This window comes from Pyxicephalus adspersus, chromosome 9 (assembly GCF_032062135.1).
Source record: "Pyxicephalus adspersus chromosome 9, UCB_Pads_2.0, whole genome shotgun sequence".
Lineage (NCBI taxonomy): Eukaryota > Metazoa > Chordata > Amphibia > Anura > Pyxicephalidae > Pyxicephalus > Pyxicephalus adspersus.
This window is the reverse complement of record NC_092866.1, coordinates 41,096,334-41,117,135: the sequence shown is the minus strand read 5'-3', so window position 1 is coordinate 41,117,135 and position 20,802 is coordinate 41,096,334. Positions and strand designations below refer to the sequence as shown.

General features: G+C 35.9%; 1 protein-coding gene across 3 annotated transcripts in view; it reads right to left on the bottom strand.

Moving 5' to 3' along the window:
• The window catches only part of CHID1 (chitinase domain containing 1), a 339,220-nt gene that overhangs the window by 52,294 nt on the left and 266,124 nt on the right, over nt 1–20,802 (bottom strand). The window lies entirely within an intron of this gene.

Here is a 20,802-nt window from a genome sequence, read left to right as displayed (position 1 = left end):
TCCCCATGAACACTGTGTTCTACAGTGCATTAAGCTACGTTTAAGAAGAACGTCAGTCATTATATAATGCACTTTTGTGCCATGCTTGCTATTAGCCACAGCATCACTGATTAGCACTATAAAGCGTTGCTATTTAGAAGTATGTAATTTCTTCTCAGTACATCACCTGTAAATATCTAGGCAGCCAAGGCTTAACTATATACATTAAATAATTTAAAACCTTTTAAGATGAAATACATTTATATTTATAAACAAAAAAGTTCAGCCAAGATGCAGACTGTAGATGTGTAAGATTAGATTATAAAAAAAGACAGTCAAACAGAATGGAGATAAACAATAGAGCGTTTTAGTGTGAGAGTTGAGCTAAACAATACAGAAAGCACAACAATGTGTCTGTAAATATGCACTAAATATTTGGTGTAAATGCTAAATGAGCTTTTGCATTTATTAGTGTTGGTATCTTTGAACTTAATGGGTTCTGCAGGAGCTGGCCAAACCATACAAGGAGGTCTAAAAGCAATGTCAGTGTTGTTTCATTTCAGGAGCACTGTAAAGAGCTTGATGTTAACAGAGACCAGATTTTGCTTATAAGACCATATCTGCACAAACACATAGGAGAATGTGAACCCATGGGAGTAATTTATTCAAGACTAACTAGGTATATAGTAGTTGGACTGTATTTCCAGTTACATTTTGGCATTCAATTCCCTGGAAATGAAAATGGTTTAACTTATCTGGTACAGGGAGGCCTCCCTACAGCTTGTTGCTCAGAGCCCCCATGTTGGCAGTGATATAATTGCTACTCCAAGTAGGAAAAGGACATTGTCAGAAACTGCAGAATATAAAAACAACATAATACTGCAGAACCATTTATTAAAGTATGCAGCAAGGTACAGGGCCATAGGTCCTGATTTATTAAAGCTCTCTAAGACTGGAGAAGACAAACCTGGAATGGATCTAGCCCAGCGTTGAAACCAATTGCCAACTAAAAGCAAATTTTAAGAAATCCATGCCAGGTCGGCTGGGTCACCCAGGTTCACGTATGATAGTGTATCTTCTCCAGTCCTAAAGAAAACAATTATTAAATCAGCCCATTAAAATTATATTTTTACTTATCTGTGAAGAACTGTTAAACAGCGACCCACAGACAGAAGTACTGAAGCATTAAGGACTATAGGATTTTACAAGCAACATACATAGTGATGAGAACAAGTCACTAGCCTGCATGTAAAAAAAACAATATTATGCTTTGTTCAATATTCTCAGTTTACTGATAAATGTGATACTTTGACAATCTATTTGCATATAAATCAACAAGAACTGGCATTTTGTTTAAGAACATGTTTGAACATGAAGCACAGAATATTTCTTGATATGAGACATATCATATTTGATTCTGAAGATTGGAATATTCTTTATTATATGTGCTATTTGCATGCAGAGTAGTGCAGAACAATGCTGTAAAAGTGAAATCTACTGATGGCAATAACATGCAGCATTTGGGGAGTTTTCAAAACTTTTGGCAGCCCTGCACATACTAAAGCTGACTGCAGTCTGATTTTACATTACCCAACAGGTATGTCATGCCAGGCGTTCCTGATTGGGTTAACATTAAATAGATTTTTTAGGCTACATAGTTAATCGTAAATCTTAGGGGGTTGTACAGAAACTGCACAGATTATAAAGAGTGTTGCTGACTTTTTAAATTATGTAGAAGAGAAGAAAAGAGAAAAAAATGTATATTCAAAAGGAGTTTCTTTACAGTAATTGTAAAAATCATGCTATTCATCTATAGATAGTCTTAAAAAATTCTTACTCTCTAATATATATACTGCAAGGTATGTTTAGAAAAAAAAGTCCACTTCTGATCGGGTTTAACACAAGGATGGAGGATTTCCAGTGGGCTACTGCCCACCCAGACACTTTTGGTATGATACATTTTTACTCAATTTGAGAGACAGAACTACAGGAGACAATTTTGCTTAAATATTCACTTTCAGTACCCATTCATGAAATAAACAGGGATTCACTTTTCATATAATTGGATAATTTAGGTGAATATTCACATAACTGCTTCATTTGAAAGAACTTTTTTTCTCATTGGTAAATTATCGTAAGTCGCTATGTATTAGTCTGTAATTGTCCCTAAGATTTAGCATGTGCTTGCTGTATGTAACTTGAGTTCACATGACCTCTGCTACTTCATGCAGAAATGGCATTTCCTAGAGTCTTCCAACTGTCTGCCAACAGTGTATATCATCTTCTCACATTGATGTGTAGAATGGCATCTCTGAACATACAACATGGTACGCTTTGACAGATAAATTACAGCAGCACAAGGCTGCACCAGGCAAAAATACTGGCCAAATTAGATTAGAAAAATGTTGCCTGTTCTGATGTATCTTGATTTCTGCTCAAGCAAGCAGATGGTACGATCAGAATTTATACACACCATGAATCCTTAAATCCATCCCGTTTTGTGTCAATAGTTCAGGACAGTGGTGATATAAAGATGTAGAAAATGTCTGATATTATCTGTTGAGCATAATTTTTATTCCAAAGCATTCCTGAATGTTGTTGAAACTATATGACTATAGCATAGGAATAGCTTTAAAAGCTACTGTTTGTGTGCCAGAACAATGATAGCCAAAGCATTCCTTATTCTTGCACAATATATTAAGAATTTAAAAAAAAGGGGAAAATTAAAAAGTAAAAATGAAATTAAAAAAATCTTTAATGCATTTTAAATTTTCATTTTAATCTCTACAGTGATAATTTGCATGGGATCATTACAGATTTGGTAGACCAGCAGGAGTTAATACATTGACATAAATACTAAGTAGGCTGCAAGTTAAGGCTATATTGGCAACAATGAGGTTAACATCCATTAAAAAGACAGAGTTTGCACACTTGCTCTTCACTGCTGATGAACCCATTAAGCTAGATTCAGTTATTTCCTGATTAAGCCTATTGACCTATCATAGGAAAACATTATTGCCGTGGTCTCTGCTTCCCAGGCTTTCCTCTGCAGCTTCGAGACATCCCAATACCCAGCTTCATTTCAGAAGACAACTGCAGTGAATAACAATGTCCTACTCCTGATATGTAGCCCCCTCCTTGTTTTTTTTGGTTTAGATACCATCTCATAAGAACATCATTTCTCTTTCCCTCAAAATGCATGTAAACCAATCTCTTCACCAATATACTACTCCTCTAGGAGAGACTGCTGTATGAGACAGGATTCCTCATTAGGATTCTTCTGCAATCATTGAAAAGGGTTCTTACCCAGGAGTGTAGATCACATGTGGGAAGGCAGTATTTCCTTGTTAGTAAGGATAATCACTTCATACCTCAGAGTTTGTGCTTGTTGTTGGAATGCTGAATTTTACTGCCTGCATAAATAGTCTGTGCCAATTTACCACTATATAAATCATAATCCCAGGAAAACTGACTTTATGCTGTGCCCTGTGGGACATAAATTTATAACAAAATGAAGTCTGACAAGCTCAGCCTTGCAAAATTGTAGTTATATATTTAGTTCTATGTTCGAGTTTGCAAAAACAATATATGATACCAAAGTGAAGAGATTAAAGCTGGAATATACATTGATGTCTGTAATATTTTTGTAAATATCATGTGTAAATGAGTGAAAGTTAGGGAAGGACATATGTTTTAGTAACGCCAGACATCAGATATCTGGCATGTTGCTTTGAGATATAACAGATAGATCACTGAGTAGTCAAAAGTCACAAACTACACATAATATTTATATACAACACTGCATACAGACTGCAGTACCAATGTAAAAAACAGAGCAAGGTTGGGGATGCCATAAATGACTCCCATTCTCACTCACTTTTGGCAGGAAGGAATGTGAAACTCTTACATATTCAGAATGTGGCCAAAACAGCACCCGGCAGGTGCAAAATAATTTGAATACAAAAAGAAAATCGTACAAATGTATATCGTACTTTTGGTTATTTTTACTGTTTTGCTTTTTGTTTTAAATATTAATTGTCTGTTGTTGGGATGTTCACATACTGCGCACTTGCTGAGAGGCTGCTTCAAAGGAATTTGCCAGCAACTGGCTGTTAGCCACTATAATATAAATATGTTTTTTTCGATTCATAAAATTTGTGCTGCTGACTGTTGGAACAGTTTTTATATGTCCTTTTTGATTGAAAAAAATGCACAGGATCTGTTTTGCATTTTAATACAAACCTGGTATAAATAAATAAAAGCATATGCTTATGACAAGGCAAGACCTAAATACTGACCTTTGGTAATCAAGATTGCCTTCCATAAAAAATAAAAAAAACTGCAGTAAAAATTTCAGCAAGGTTTTATACCAGCCCAATTAGTGAGATTTCATGATGGTATAAATTAGGTTTGTCTCTGCTAGGTTTCAGAGTTGAATTCTACCTGTAATTGTGGCTTAGTAGCCCTTTGTAGCCTCTCTCCTTGCTGGTAACCTAGAAGTGTTGCGTGACCAAACAATAGAACCCTTGAGATGTCTCCAGGGACAAAACACAAGCCGAGCATGTTGAACACAAAAATAGCTACTTTCAAACAAACCATTTTGTAGAGTACTGAACTGCAAAGCGGTTTATTTTATTACTATGTATATGCAATACTATGTATAGTTTTGGAATTTAATATCCTGAATAAAGTGATACAGGAAGGGATTTGTTGGCAGCTACCTCATAATGACTACTCTAGAGATACTGTATTTCACATGCATTATCAGCTAAAATAGTAATTCTTGCAAGTAAGATACACCTGCAACTAGAAGCAAACACAGACTTTGCTCTACAAAAAATGTTAGGGTTTCCAAATAATGTGACAATACAACAAATCTCCCAACACAAACTCTCCAATGCTGCCACTAAAATCCACTATAGAGCCAAAACATGAACAGTGAAGTCATAACCTTTATGCAGAGTTGGTAGTGCTTTCATCCTTCTAAGGTAAACTGATATTCATCATGCTTGTAAATATTATTGTTATTATCAAACAGTATTTAAGTAGTGCCAACATATTACACAGAGCTGTACAATAAATAGGGGTTGCAAATGACAGACAGACAAAGACAGTGATACAGGAGGAGAAGAGGACCCTGCCCCGAAGAGCTTACAATCTAAGAGGTGGAGAAGCAGTACACAATAGAAGGGGAGATATGTACCGTGTTTCCCCGAAAATAAGACCTACCCCGAAAGTAAGACCTAGCACTATTTTGTAAACCTGCCCTAATATAAGACCTAGGAGAAAAAGAAAATAAAAGCATACATACCGGTAAATTAAAAAAGTACTCACCGAGACAGCTCCAGATAAAAAATAAGACATCCCCTGAAAATAAGACCTAGTGTGTTTTTGGGAACCAAAAAAAATATAAGACAGTGTCTTATTTTCGGGGAAACACGGTAGTAGTGGGAAGTAATGAGGGTTTTAAGAGACAGAAAAAGACGGGTAGGTAAGTTAGAAAAGATGAGTTTTGAGTGCTCGTTTAAAGGAGCAGAAGGTAGGAGTGGGCCGAATGGGACGTGAAAGACCATTCCAGTGAGTCGGGGCAGCTCTAGAAAAGTCTTGGAGCCATGAGTGTGACCATGTATTCACAATGTGAATACGACTCAAGCATTCAAAATATAACCTAAAATGTAAATCACAATGAATATATTCACATTAAATTCATTATTGTAATTATCTTGATTAACAGCAGGCAAACAAAGGTGTTTGTGATCACCCTTATTAGCCACAACATCAACTTGTGTGATCTCCATTTTATTTGAAATTGTATAAGGTTTGTGTAAGGTTTAATTGTATAGGGTTGGATTTTATATTTATTTACAAAGAATAAAAGTGTTTTTTATTATGTATTTACCTTCTCTATAGATTCTATAAACTACTTTAACCATGGTGTGGGATTTACAGTGGAACCAGCAACCACGGGGAATGGCCGGTTCTGGAAAAGTGTAGTTACCGGATAACTGGGTTTCCTTTTCCCAGTCATCCAGCACTGGACTTGAATGATGAGACATGTCCCCGTTCACCTCCAGTGGTGAATGGCTGAGAAAAGGGAAACCCTGATGACGCTTGAGCAGTCATCAGGGTTTCCCTTTTCTTTTCGGCCAATCACGGAGCGGAGCAATCAGCAGAGCTCTGCTTTGCTGACAGCTCCGCTTTCTTGATTGCTCCCGCAGCCCCAGTGGAGCTGTGACATGTGTTCTTGGATGCAGATTTTCAGCTAATTTTGATTTTTTTATTCATCCGAAAATACTTTTCCCTGCATTCACTTAAAAGACTTGATGCTTCATGTTACCACCTGCAAGAGAAAGTCACTAAGAACAAAACAAAAAGCACAGCCCAGAGTGGCCCCTGCTGTTGGCTAAATCCACATCTTCTATTCTATCCACACTCTGTCACAAAGCAGAAAAAAAAGCTACACAGTAACCTGTTATACTGGATAACCAGAGGGATGGGTGCTGTGTCCTTATGGTGAATATAAAAAAAGTCCCATTTTCTCTTCCAATAAAAAAGACAGTGAGATGTTTTACTGATGGTAAACAACAAACTTCCCCGCCAGCAAGAAAACTAAATTGCCACCTGCAAAACTTTACATTCTAAAAAAGTACTACATATTTGGTGTTGGTTCTTGTCTTTGTTTAATAAAAGTTGTATTGAGCCACCTCTTTATTGATTATTTAGAGCTCATTATGTAGGTACCTCTTTCTTTCCCCTATGTCTACATAATGAGCTCTATTCTAAAAAAGTATCCAAAGATGCAACAAGATCTGTTACATAAGATTTATTATCATTAAAAACCTGGGAGAGAGAAGCAGAATGTCAAAAGGTAAAATGAATAGTGATAAATAGCTCATGGAGGCTCCTTATTTTTTATTTTATTTTTTGGTTTGTCTAATCCACTTTGATAGAAGCTGAGAAACACACTGTGCAAGAACCCTCAGTGACCACAAAGGGAGATCACTATTTATGAAACAGAGCTATCATTGAAAGGTATACTAGCTTAGCCCTGCTTACATTCAGGAAATAAAGGTGCATTTCAGTATAATGAAATAATATTAACTGGTTTAACATGAAAAGCCTACAGAACTTTTGGTAAAATGACCAGTCTTGGATGAAGAACCACCTTGGCTTTATGTAAAGGTTCCATGGTGATATCAGAGGTTGGACTGGTGAATACACATTAAATAATCCTTGGATGATGATGTAGAATAAAGATTGGGAAGTCAGCAGATTGCAGACATTGCGGCACTTGATGATACTTAAGACTAATTCTTGATCCACCTCAGTTATAAGAAGGCCAAAAGTCTACAAGGCCTTACACCTGGAGATTAGTGCTTTCTAGGTATGATGATAGATCCTTTAAGACATTACCAAATCTAGAAGACCCCTCTTTACCACCTGGAATTCAAGAACCAAGCAATTAAAGCCAGTGACCGTATCACAAAGAAGAAATGGCCAAAGAAAGAGACCATATGGATTGTCCATGACCAGAAGAATTACATCTGATTATTCACGATAATAAGGTCAATACCAATGGATGACTGAGAATTCCCTCAACTACCAAGTACCAGGTGATGAAGTCTCTAAAAAAAAAACTGATAGTCACAAATTCCAGGTCAAATCCGATTGGCAGTGCCTGTGTTGTGGCCAACAGTATTGGCAGTGTGGTCAAACTTCAATCGTAGGATAGCAGGAGGAGCAGCAGTGCCATCATCTGTACACGGTGAGGGCTATAAAGAATAATCTAGCTTTGAAATATGTGAGTTTGCAGGGCTCATACATATGCCTTGTTACTCCATGTAGTCTGAGGGGAAGCAAGGAGGAACATTGAGACCAGCGGGATTCATAGTGATGGGGCTCTGCAAGATTGCATCTTTCCCTATAATAGGATAAAGAGTTGTGATTTAACTTGTGAAGTCACACTATTGCAATGTAAACACAGTGCAAAAAGAATTGTAACTAAAACATACTGACACTGTTAAATGTGGACTAGTTTTCTAGGCACTAAAAGCTTCTGGTCAATGAAGGTTACAGTTAATCCCTAAGTACCTGTTTAGTGTACTGTACACTGCAATATTTATATTGGCTGAGCATTTTATTCAAATGCAAAAAAAAGTATTTCTCCAACTAAAACTATCTAAATGACTTAGGACACCTTTAAAAATCACTTTAGAAGGGGACCCTTAGGACAGAAAGAATGACTGCCAGGGGAAATAAGTTAAACTGATTAAATAGCTCCATGTGGTAAAATATTCTATGATGCTTTTCTTTGATGTTAAAAGGAAATCAATTAAAACACTAGTTACGAACACATAGCTAAATACAGTTTTTGTAAAATATTAAAGTGTAGTTTTGAAATCTTTAAAGCTAATTAAAATAATAAAATATCTGTAATGTAACAGAGCTATGTGCATGTTCCCATTTTGTGCAATGTGGCCACCACTGTTTTACTGTTCATTTAGTAATGTATACTTTCTGCATATTTTACTATTAGGTAATTAATATGATTAATTAGATTTAATATGTTTTAAAACTATGTTTTTTTATTGCAGAACTAAAAAAGAGAGAATACAAAAAAAAGAAAATACCCATTTATTCTTAGCATTTAAATGCTAAGAATGCAAAATAAAAAACAAAAACAAAACAACAGAGAATGAGACCCACACAGAGTATGAGTATGGTTTTCTGATTATTTATTTATCTTCTCATTCATATCAGCTCTCACCCAAATTGCTGGTGACTATAGGAGACACCGGCTAGCAAAGGTGAGAGGAGATTGTGAAAAAAACGTTAATACAGCAGACTATGGGATCCTATATCTGGTCCTATATCTAGGTACAGAGGTATATATACTATCTGGAAGAGATAAAAAGTTGGATTGCAATGAATATTACCTGACGGCAGGTACCTTTCTGTACATTTGTTTATTTGAGCATGGGCTTTATGGGGCCTGTGCATTGTTTGGTTGTTTCACTTCCCTCATTAGGTCTTTCAACTGAGATAGAGCCATGGAACTTTATTGGACACATTCCATTTGATCAAAGTTAGTGTGTTTAAAACTTGTAGCTTTGTTTCTCTTTCTCTGTTAAGATTCCCTTTGGGCACACATAACAATCGTGCTAAAAGAGATATAGGATCAAACTGCATGTCAGCTATCTCCCCATCTCTCTCCTGGTTAATCTTCACAAACTTTTAGCCTCCCTAAACAATATGGGGGTCCAGACCTTTCTGGCACGGCTCTCTACCATAAGACAGCTCACTAAGAGCGTTAGGCTGGTGCCACAATTCTGCTTTTAAACACTCGGTTGCTACCGAAATCACAGGTAAGGTGTGCTAAACCCAGAGCGTGATTGTTTTCCAGCCTTTTATAGACAATTGGAAAACAGATTTGTCAATTATTTTTAATGCAGAGCCTATAATTTTAGACTAGACTAGAATTTTTACCCTAAGGCATTATTCTTGGTATGTAGCACCTTTCATGAAGCAAGCTATAAATTAGTTTCACATTGGGATAAGACACCAGTAGCATTCCACCCTTTCAGAGGCCTGCTGGAGATGTGGGGAGTTCCCCAGCTTTATGCTCCATGTTTGTTGGCAATGTCCTAAGATACAGTTTACAGGATCAGACACTCTATTGCGCAAAAATGTACAGTGGCTGCCCTACCTGGCAACCCATCCTTTTTACTGCACAATAATACCTTGCCATTAAAACATTTTTAAAGATCAGTGCTGATCCATTTCATTAATGCTGCTTGGGCTTGTATGCCCTTGTACTGGAAAAAGCAGGCGCCCCCCTCTGATTAGCCTTTAGATTAGCAAAGTAACCAAGATCATTCTCATGGAAGACCCTACCTCCAGTTTATATATTAGTTGCATTTTCATTTGCACTACATGGGTTTATTGGTAAGATATTTACCATTATTCATCCTCCTCCCTCTTTTTTGTCCTTCTATTCCCTCTGCATTTTATTGATTGATTTACTCCCTAGGTCAGTCATATATATTTGAGGTGCCACATACTCTTTAAAGAAATATTATTGTAAAAAGTTCAAATTGTAATAAAGTAAAAAAAACTGACCCAAAACCAATATAGCTTTTTAATTAACTTTTTGACCATTACACCATGGGCCTTCGCTATGGTGAGTTGTAAAGAATACTGAAACAAGAATTCACCAACCTGAGATACTAACATTCTGAGGTGAGTACAGAATATGTTGTCTTGGAATTTTGTAAGCAACTAAAGCAAAATGTTACTTTACTTTGCAAAACAAGTGTAGTGTGTTTGAACGACAAACTCCATATAAACCTCCTCATAAACAATGGAACACTGGCAGATTGTTCTATATGAAAGCGTCTCCTGTGCTTTCACTGAACACTAGATCTCATCTATGTGCCAAATTTCAGTATTGATTCATGTGGATAGGGAGCAAACACAGTCTTGTTTCGATGTTGTTTACTGCTAACAGCTTTCATACAGATATCAGTTACCAAGATAACATAAACTTATAGACACATCTGTACATAAACATTATTTGATGTACACTTTGCATGTTTACTGCTAGAAATAAAAACAAAAAAGAATTTTAGTGCAAAGTGTTGCAAAGGTATTTACAAATGAAATAAATGTTTTTTTTTTCAATTTGTTTATTTGCAACACTAAAAATATGAATGAATACAAAAAAAAACAAAAAAAAAACGTTTAAATAATACTGATTAAAACAATCAAAAGCATACCAAATTTTGCTGCAAAAAAAATAGGTAAAGGGTAAAATATTGAATATTGAGTTAAAAAAAAACTCTTTCTATTTTACTTGTCAGGCTGCTTTAATTGACATAACTGCTTTGTTTTATTAGGAGTTGGTCATTAGGTAATCTGGTACAGTGACGCAATAAACCACATTGTGAGACAGCTGTATTAACATTAGATTTTAACCTGGGATGATCCCAATTGATTATCTCTGGTATCAAAAAGCATCTGTAAAGGACAAATAAAGTGATAATACTGCCCTTACTTCCTGTTCTGCAAAGCCTTCGCTGAGTAGAAGAGTGGGTCTGATATTTTCGGTAATTTTCCTCCTAAGCTAGAGCTTCTGAAAACAGATGATCTACTGCAGTGGTCCCCAACCTAATGGAGCTCACGGACCACTAATCTCAAGGACCCTGGACCATGCATGCGTGGAGAGCCGTGTGTCTTTTAAAGGGGAAGAACCTTCCCCCCCAGAGTGACGTCATGATGCCAGAACCCGCTAAATCTCCCATCGTAGATCTGAGCCTGCAATAGGATAGTGGGCGGGTTGTGACCTTTAGCCTGTGATCCGTACATGGTCTGGGGCTCTGGTCAGTGTGCCCCCCCCCAAGTGGGGTCCTTCTCCTGACTCCGCTGGGGGGTGCACCGGCCAGAGCCGCAGCCAAACTGTCAGATGGCCGGGGGTTGGGGACCCCTGATCTACTGCACACACCATATAACATTGATAAACACATTAACACATAAGAAGGAACAGGAATATTATTACAATGTGAATTTACAAAATGTAACAGCAATATTGTATCAACATGTAAGATCAGCAATTGTGGTAGAGTTGTATACATCCGTGTAACAGAGATACCTCCAGAGAAGACTTGCAAAAAAGATGCAGATGCAGGAGCCTTTGAAGGTGACTGCAGATGTGGCAATGTGGCCACAAAGAAGTTTATGTAAAGTTGAAAAATTTTATGTTTTATGTCTTCCTTCTACAGAGAAATCAATTTACAACTTGCTCTAAAATATTATTCTATTACGTGGCACAGTTTACCGGTACTTGCTTTTAATTAACAATGCTATTTTCCGTTCATATGACTGCCAGTCTTTTTCTCCTTAGTATCAAAATATTTGTTTGTTCCAGTATAGTTGTGAACCTCAAATATTTTTGGGAGGAAGTGAAACTGTCATCCCACAAATATGTAAAATGTGTAGAATACACACATTTATCTTTTATGCTCGGACCAGTTGTTAGAGACTGACGGTCAAACCAGTCTGCTGTCCATGCATTTGCTGGAACTTCAGGTCTGCTAAGACTGGTATAGGGTGCACTGCAAGTTTAAAACACTAATGAAATGTATGTTTGATAGAAATCTAACAGTGGACTAAATCTGTGCTATTTAAATATAATCAAACATAAAGTCACAGTACTTTTATATTCTAAAAGATTATAAAGTAATACAGGGGTATTTTAAGCTACCTGAGGAGGCCACAGCATAATGCAGTGCAATGAACTGCAACCAACTCTTCTAATATTAGACTAAAGAAAACAAATCCTCTGTTATTTGGCTTTAGAGCATATTTCAGAGGTTTGCATTGTTCTGGCAATAACAAAACACTTCAGTTTGCAATCTACATTATACAGATAATTACTATTAGCCACATCTAGACACTCCAATTTAGATCAGTCAATTATCGATTTTAGCAAAAGCAATTTTAGGATAAATGCTCATTTTGTTTCTAATTTACATATAAAAAGATAAAATAACAAAAATAATAATAATATCAGTATAACCAATTATGTCAATGCAGGGTCCTGCATAATCGAGCTGCAGAAGGCATTGCTTAAATGAGTGATACTACCATGGCATGGCAGAAAGTAACACTGAGTACAGGGTACAGTAAAATGCACAAAAAAACTTCTACCAATGTTCTAGTAAATGTTAATCATTTTTTTCTTAAAACAACTCATTTATTTTTCAACTTTTACAGAAACTTCTTTCAAATATTAACCTCTTAGCCTTAAAAAAAAGAAAGTGCCTAATTCACTAATTTTAAAACTTTGCTAAAGTCTTTCCTCTGAGACCCAGTTATATACCAATAAACCAATACTCTCCTGCCTCTTGTACAGCACAGAGAAGTCACCCTGTCAATTACACCCATGGTACCTTTCTGTGTTACAGCAATATGTCAGAGCTTTCTGGTCATGGGGAGAGTTATGGAGATTATTAGGAATCTTAATGTATTATATCTCTAACAATACTGTTCAGTCAGCTTAGGTTGATCATTTTTAGTAAAAATGTTCACAATAGACTACAGAAATGGAAGGAATTGCTTTATTTTACTTTAGCTGGAAAACAGAATAGTTCACTTTAAACGCGCTTTGAGCAGGTTACTAGGTGAACCCTCAAAAAATATTATCCATGCCGTATTCTCCAACCTTTTTGGAGCTACCAACAATTCCTTTTTAGTTGTAAAGAGTCCTGTTTTTTCCTATCTGCTCTCCATTCACAAACTTTCATGCCCCTATTTTCAAGCTATCAAGCTATTTGTTGCTAGTAAAGTAAACCTTAAGTTTTTTTTAACTAAATATGTTTTAGCCAAAATCTGTGCAACCTGCAGCCGGTATACTTTAAAAACAGGCAAAGCCAGATAAAAAGTGGAATAAAATGAGATAAAAAGAAACCAAATGATTGGATATTTCTCTCCCTAACCTCTCCATTAATCAAATTCCACCCCCTCACACACACTTCCCTGTTTAATTAAACATAAGCTATCATGTCAATTAACACAATGTATTGGAGTAGGCAGGCAAAGGCACACATAAAATACATAATATTTTAATTTTACCTTGCAAAAAAATGACAGTAACCATTCAATTTATTTTTCTACATATAGATTTTTCAGAAGCTCAATTTTTTAAAACATTTTTTAATAAATTAAATGTGTGTTTTTGTTCTAAAAAGTTTCATTAAGTTATATATGTATTGTAGCATCCTTATACTTTAAAGTTCATGTACCTTTAAAGAAACAAAAGAACAGAAACCCCTAAAATTCTATTTCTTTTATGTCTGCATATTAATAAAGGTAGTAACTTCAAGGATAGTGGCACATTATTTCAGATAAATCCTCTACAAGGGTTGCTTAATGGTTAAGGTAAAGCTTTTGTACACAGCACACAAACATGCATGCACATTTTTTATTTGAATTAACGACACATATCTTATATGTACAAGCTCACTCTGACTTGATCCGACTATAAGGTCACAGCGTGTCTGGTAAGCAGTAAGTTAAATCACACACGTCCCCTGTCTTGCTGTGATATCTGTGCAGTGCCAGTTTATTAAAGGATATAAAGTCAGCTCCGATGCTGAGTGATGTATAGGAAGCTCTGTAAAGCTCCATCTGATGGGGAGCTGGGGACATTAACATTCCACTCAGGCTCCTCACCAATAACTTCACATCACAGTAAAGGGCTGTAATCCTTGTAGAATATATTAGATGTTCACAGCTAAACCTGGGTTTTCTTTATGATCGTTAGTTTTCTGAGGGTGCAGGCAATCACGCTCATTTGATGTGTTTATATCTATTGATTAACAGGAGCCACTGTCACATACATATTATAGGAATGAATGTATTCCTGGCCAACTTCTCACAGTTTATGAACCCAAAAAAAAATCACACTGGAAATCACACTGGAAAAACTGAAAAACTGTATTCCCAACCAAAGAACAAAGAAAGGATTCTTTTTTTTTTTTTTTTTTTTTTAGTACCTTTAAAAATACCTTACTAGGGTAGTACCTTACTAAACTGATAAACTATAATTAAATGCAGATTAAATGCAGGCACATGTACATTTAGTTATCTTTAGGGTGCCCCGTATTTCTATAGTAATAGCCACCAAAGCCTGGAAAGGCAATCTATGCTTTCTCCCCTCTTTTATGCTTCACTAATGCTCTTTGAAGCTGCTCATCATACTGAATGAAGATTAGTAAAGAGTTGTAAGAGTTGAGAAAAGTCAGAAACTAGCTCAACTGTGTGTATACCAGTGCAAATTAGAAATTGTGGCACCTGGCATGCTCTGGGAAAACGTCTTCTGTTGGAAACAATCAAGATTTATACAGATGCATAAAATATTAATACTGCAAAACCATAAAAAAATGTTTCTCAATAACAGGCTGACAAGAACGCAGATTATTACAATGGAATAAACTTATCGAGCAGCAATATTATGTAGTAGTTGGCATTGCAGACATAGTATTACCATGTTCAATATTCTATTCTCAAAGTTCACACAAACCTGCTACACTCCTCTGAAAATCAATAGCTACTTATTACAAGCATACAACGCCGCTGTATAATGCAGGATGCACATGAAACACCATGTTAGGGACTCACCAAGCTTTGAATAATAATCAGAAAACATGACAATCTAGTTAACAGATGGCAAGCCTGAACCATGGTGATAAAGACTGAATTTAAAAACAAGCACAATTCACTATTACATCACCATTTTGTCTTTTTGTACATTTGAAATTATGTCATGTACTGTTTTTAGAGTATTGTCTTATGCTAAGCAGAATATGGCAACCTTATAACCCATTCCAGTCCCTTAAATACGGCTAAGGCTATAGATAAGGCTTTCAAATTATTCCACAGTGTCTACAAAAAGTCTTTTTTAACAAGAATCCTTATCCTGGTTAACTTCGTAAGCTAAGCATAATATTCTAAATGTATCTGTTTTTAATATACGTTTCTGATAAGTAATGCAGGAGTGTTCTTTTTTTTCCTATACACAAATTTATCTTTTTTTTTTTAATACTTTAAAATAGAAAAATATTCATGACTTTGCTTTCACAGAATAAAAAAAAAAGTAAAACAGAAAATTCAATACAAAGAAGCAAAAAATAATATAGGTATCTGTTGACAACGGTATATACATTCACTGGTTTTCAGAGACCACATAATTATTCAGAATCAGTCAGACAGGGTGCCTAGACTACAAAACCAGATGAACAGAATTTATCTTATTGCTCCTATTACAAACTAAATTGTGCAAGGACAAAACCAGACTATAATGACATACATCTGTGAAATGTAGACATTCTTTTTTTATGCATATACTTTTTGAATTTTAGTACCACTTAAACAATAGGTGTATAACATATTATGTGGCAGTATTTCCAATATTACAAGCCTATATTCTTAGCCCAATATACCATTTACTGCTGAACAACTATACACAGATCATCGAGAACAAACAAGATAATAAAACACAAAATACAAAAAATCTCAATGCAGAACAATTTGAACTTTATTCCCAACCCCTGAGCACAGCCTACTGGAAATAATCTAACCAAAACAATCCCTACAATTCAGTAGCTGAAAAAGTATATCCTAACAAAAGAATAAGTAGAAGTAGAGGAGGGGACAGGTTTTATATATCAGGCCACGTCATATGTTTAAACATCTTCAAAACCTCAATCAATTGATCTCATTTCAACTCAGTTCTACGAAATTTGGTCCATGTAGCAAAGAAATGTTTAGTGCTGTATTTCTTATCTTGGAAAGCATTCAACTTGTCTATCAACATAAGTTTGTGCAGTAGCACTTTCACTTTCAACAGAGATGGTGGATCCACTAAATGTCATTGAGATAGTATCACTTTCCTAATACCCATAAGGCAAATATGCTTGCATCTCTTTAACACCTCAGCTGGGGCAGACCCCCCATTCCGGCAGTGTGCATTAAATAGGTGAATGGACATAGTTGGTGGTTTCTACCTGATATCACAGCCATATAGTAAAGGGCAGTTTGTAAAAGGATAATAGGTGGAACAAGTTAAGGATTAGCATTACACACTATGGGCATGAGATTACCCTTTCCTCCCACTGAGCACTTGGTGGGCAGTTGAAGGCCCGATATGCCCTGTGTAGCATCATAAATTCCCTGCATTTCTTTCTCAGCATTACTTTCACCATCCTAGCCCATTCTTGCCTGAATTAGTTGCAGGGGCCTTGGAGGGGAGGGGGGTTGGGGGTACCCAATCAGGTCTGCATATTTTTCAAGTACATTACTAGGAAGAGGGCACTCTACTAAAAGTCCATCCCTAAGTGGGGAGTGGATCCAGGAAAAATACTGCCGTTGCCCACCTTCCTGCAGCAATCTATTTATACCCTTCTGTGGATGGAAGGTCCATCTGGGAGCCAATTCGTCTGGTATAAAGCTCTGAAGCTGTTTTTACTGGAGGAAATGTGAGCTTGCAATTGAGCTTACAGCTCAATGCTGGGAAAGTCAGGGGACATCCCTTGGGACCCCGAGTCTGCCCCAAATTCCTCTTTATGCCCATAGGTAAATGTTTGCTGATTCCTGTCCTCACGGAAAGCTGGAGAGGAGCAGAGAGGCATGGAGAGGAGCAGAGAGGCATTTTTTGAGATAGAGGGCCCGGTGACCCCAACAGCTTGTTTGGCTTTCTCCATGCAATATAGGTATCCCAAAATACCACATTCAGTTTAAACCTTTTCATCATAGGTTTGTGCAACAAGCTTTCAAAGTGTGCCCAAGTAAGCCAATAGGTTAGGTAAATAATTATCTACCTCTTACGCACACAAAGTTTCCTTAAGGCAGAACATACATGCATGTCTCATTTTTATCATAAAATAAAATCATTCTCAGCCTTGCACTTGGCAGAAATGAGGAATATACCCCTATTCTATAATTTTGTGATGGATTGGAAATCATTTTAATTTTTAAGGACAGAATTGCTCTATAGACTGGTGGGAATACATAGACATGGAATGTCCATGCGATACCCGGCAGACCATGAATTAACACAAGCATGTATTGCAGAAGAGTAAAAGATACAAAAATATGATGTATTTTCTGTATTGCTGCTTAGGGTATGAATATCCTGAACTACTCATTTCCATCAAATTTGCATATATATAATGATGTTTTCTTCACCTAGTTTAAGAACACCATCAGTGGCTGGGTCAAGATAGCATTCTCATTAGAGGAAGCAGCTGTGCTTGGGTAAGATTCTATATCTTTATTTAATATTTGCAAATTGTACCAGGCTTATCTGGAAATAATTTAAACTAAAGCAAAAAAGCAGATTCGAGTAAGAAAATCCCTTGGATATAAAAGATACAAGGCTATTTAAAATAGCTATCTCAAGTATCTCACCAATATTATTTAAGTGGAAATGTAACTGTTAAATTTTTATAAAAAAAATCAGTTTAACGTGTGTTGTTCGTGCAAAAAATATGTTCTGCCTCTCAATTTATATTAGCTTCCGTTAATGGTCTATATGGCAGTACCACACATTTTAGCAGATTGTCTTTGAGTCCTCCTGTCTTAAAGTAGCAGCAGAAATCCACCATGGATTCCCAGCAGTGCCATGTTTTTTGTAATATATGGACAGTTTTCCAACTGAAAAGGGCCTGAAACGGCCATCCAGCAGCACTATGGTCCTATGTTGGATAAAAACTGGATTTGGTGCCGTAACTACATATAGCATAATGTGGTTGACAGTTAATGAATCGTATTTTAGCACTTTATTATAAGGAAAATTCATTAAGTAGTGGGACCTGAAGACACAGCTGAAAATTCCTATTGTAATATTTAAATTTTAATTAGTGTAAAATGGATAGTTAAGTAAATGTATGAATAAGCATGTATATAACAAACCTTGAGTATACATCTTAATAAATATAATGCAGTAAAGTCTAAGTTAAAAAAAAAAACAAAAAGCATCTCTCACCACAGTACACGCGAATTTAGTTAGACAATACATTATTTATATATAAAGTGGCAACTAGTGGTAGCAATGTAGGTTGCAAACAAAAAAGTCAGCATCCCAGTTTCATTAGAAAATTTAGTGAACCAAATTACTTTGAAGAGTTATAAGAAAATGCATAGTCCTCTCCCCTGTTAAAGCAGTATACAATTGTTCAAATCCAATACCCGCCACTCAGCTGTGGCCATATATCCCTCAAAAAGGTAAAAACCCTCATGCAAAATCTGTAAAAGTTGTGTAATGCATAATGTATGCTTACTCAGTGGGAATAGCACAAATCTCAAGTCTACTGATTACAAAACATCATCCAGGTAATGTACACATCCCTTAAAATAAAAAATATTATACAATCCATAGTAAATTACAATAATCCTGATATCCAGACTAAAATAAAATGTCCCTTCCACATCCCCTTCATGATCACTGTGGAAAAAATATTATTATATTCTAAAGCATTATTTCTCTAGCTTTAGCTGTTCACCACAACAATATTTTCCATGTTGCACAAGAATCTGAAATCCTTTTAGGTCAAAATTCACAGAGGAATACTTATACAATGTGATAGCAATGCTTCTGGAAAAGCTTTACCTAAAGAAAGTCCTTCTTCCCAAACATCTAAATTCCATCTTTGGACAATACATGTCCCATTATGTGTGGGTTTTTACTGTTTGAACCAAGAATGGCATTCATCAAATACTAAGAAAAGTATTACAGCTTTCAGGAAAAAATGTAACAAAAAGCAGTTCAGGTGTTGTTTGATTTGGTTGAACCAGAGTAGATTGCATAGAGAGGCAGAGAATTTATGTTTTAGTGGCGTATCAACATTCGGTTCAGGAGTAATCAGTTGGGGAGCTTATAGAGTTTTCCCAAATGTAGACCTAAGTATGGATATCACAACAAACCAATCCTCTTCTGCTTCATTGAAGTGAATCATATTGTTGGGCTACTCACAAATTGACTCTGACAGACTGCACTGCAACCGTCTTTCAGGACCTGTACCACTGCACTGTGAATAAAGTAATTTATTTTTGCACAGCACCTTTATCTTATCTGTTTGAACCTGACTGCTCAAAGAATGACCCATTATTATAAAATGGAAAAACATTATATCTAAATGTAGTTTGATGTCACTATTTTTATTTATATATTTAATTTTGATGTAGATCAAAGCTATAAATTCAGATATTTCTAAAATATTCCTCACTGTGTGATATGAAAAAACAAGTAATGTTAAAGTTTAACATACACATTATTAGGATGATATGCTAAGCACAGTAATGTGGGTCAGATGATTGTTGAATGGCTGCTGTGGAATAATAAATATCCATACAGCTAGGGTATACGCCTGTGGTTGTCTTCATTCAACCATGTTAGCATATCAAACACGACATTTTTAAATACCATTAAATGACCTATTTCAGTCACATAATTCAATCACACAAACACAATTTATATCTTTATTACAAATTGATGTATGTTATATTAAGTTTATTACCTAAAATGAGTTTTAAAGACAGGTGATAAATCAGGACAAACATCTCCACCATAACTCCTCTTTATTTGATAAAATCATTCCCCAGTCTTATGGCTATCCTAAAATATTTGTAAAGCCAAATCTTTATTTTTTTGGGAAAGTTTAAAGTAGAGAATAGGCACAAGCTGATTTCTGGGCAAACTGAAAAACAATCACCTCCTACTATACTCCCCATATTAAGTAATTTCTAAATGCCCTTCTTTAGTAACCCAATGATGTGGCTAAGTGACACTTCCAGTCCAGACCTTCCTTCCTTTTTTTCCATTCAACAAGGTCCCAAGTGGTACTGGAGGTGAGTATATATTTGTAAAACAATAAAACATATGGAAATAATTGGAGGGGGTTTGGAGGGAGGTGTATGCATTAAGATCCTGTCAGGTTTTTTTGTACTCTTTTGTAGCTTTTTTCCTTTAGATAAATTTCTATTCACTTTCTGTTCCAAGGGCGCAACAGAATATAAACTCTTTTAAGTAAGGGAAAATCCCAACGAACTTGTCCCAGCAAAGACATAGAATATATGCATATGTCTGGGCGACCTGCTTCCAAATAATTTAGAAACTTCAAAGCAGTGTGACATGCCAAACCTGGCAGGGTAGTCAAGAAAATTACTGAACACTTCTGTAGATAAGAGGTGTCATATAATGCTCAGACATTCAGTAGATGTGTTTGTGTTGGTATATTTATATATATATATAGATATTTGGGCCTTAGG